The sequence below is a fragment of the Coenobita brevimanus genome, chromosome 68 (genome assembly GCF_032717465.1).
Source record: "Coenobita brevimanus isolate Jiangsu-jjx chromosome 68, ASM3271746v2, whole genome shotgun sequence".
NCBI lineage: Eukaryota > Metazoa > Arthropoda > Malacostraca > Decapoda > Coenobitidae > Coenobita > Coenobita brevimanus.
Genome location: NC_137021.1, coordinates 40,307,744 through 40,309,289, shown reverse-complemented (window position 1 = coordinate 40,309,289; position 1,546 = coordinate 40,307,744). Strand labels below are relative to the sequence as shown.

The 1,546-nt window shown below is 41.3% G+C and overlaps 1 pseudogene; it reads right to left on the bottom strand.

The window, feature by feature from the left end:
* Window positions 1-428: 428 nt before the first annotated feature.
* On the bottom strand, window positions 429-547 carry LOC145405959 (5S ribosomal RNA; annotated as a pseudogene).
* Between the last annotated feature and the right edge of the window lie 999 nt (window positions 548-1,546).

Here is a 1,546-nt window from a genome sequence, read left to right as displayed (position 1 = left end):
GTGAATTAGTGTCATTAATCAGTGCCTCACATATCAGTTACATACTGTATGTTGTGGAAAGTTTTGCGCTTTTTTTTTTTTATGCAAGAGAGAAGGAACCAAAAGCCAGGAGCCCGCAAACCGATCCTTCCAAGAAAAAACAAAAACAATACAAAAGAGGGTAAGCCGCTAGGTGCCGTCAAGAGTTTTTATGATGGTAGTGACGCATGTGTAAGAGTTAATGGCCATCTAAGTGAATGGTTCATCAGTGTGGGCGTGCGACAAGGTTGTGTGATGTCCCCATGGTTGTTCAATATATATATATATATATATTCATTGCCAGACGCCATGTATCCCAAACAGGGTGGCCAAGGGCTTAGAGTTAATTGTTTTACAGGGAGGGGCACTAATCCTCCACCAACCCCACTTGACACGTAGGGAGAACGTTATGCCAACAGCATCTGGTATTCCCAGGCGGTCACCCATCCAAGTACTAACCAGACCCAACGTTGCTTAACTTCGCTGATCGGACGGGAAGCGGTGTATTCAACGTGGTATATATATATATATATATATATATATATATATATATATATATATATATATATATATATATATATATATATATATATATATATGGAGTGATGAGAGAAGTAAAAACACGAGTAATGGAGAGAGGGATCGCGTTAGTCATGAATGGTGATGGACGGAAAATCTAAAATTTGTTGTATGCTGATGATGCAGTACTGCTTGCAAGTACCGGGCATGAACTTAGTAGGATAGTGCAGAGTTTTGGTGATGTCTATAAGCGTTGTGCCTTGAGAGTAAATGTAGAAAAAAGTAAAGTGATGGTTATTGAGAGAGATGATGACTGTCAGTGGGATGTTTCAGTGATTGGAGAGACTGGAATTGGTGAGACTTCAAATACCTGGGTACAGTGATAGAAAAGAGAGGAAAATGTGCAAAAGGAGTTGAAAGTAGAGTGACACAAGGAAGAAAAGTAGCTGGTGCAACGAAGGTTTGATAAGAAACAGAGGCTTGAGTGTTGCAGCTGCACGAGGCTTACATGAAAGAGTGTTAGTGCCAGCTTTAACATTATGGATGTGAGACTATGGTGTGGCATGAAAATGAAAAGTCAAGAGTAAAAGCAGTGGAGTTGGGACTGTTGAGGAATGTATGTGGAGTACAGAGGGTGGATAGGATACGAAATAGTGTGATTCGTGGAAGATGCGGAGTGAGGAAGTCGGTGGACAAAAAATCGAAGAGAGTGTACTGAGATGGTATGGTCATGTGGAGAGAATGGATAACAATAGAGTGGTGAAAAAGGTATATCTGAGCGAATTCGAAGGAGGGAGGAGTCGAGGTAGGCCAAGGAGAAGATAGAGTGATATGATGGATGAATGCGTGAGAAAAAGAGGTTTGGAAGTTGGTGAGGCTAAGGAACTGACAGGAGATCAAGCTGGCTGGATGAATGTTGTGAGGAGAAGTGCATGATCAGGGATTTTGGCACCCCTTTTTAACATGGCAGCATCTGGACTGACTGTATCGGATACGATTATATGAAACT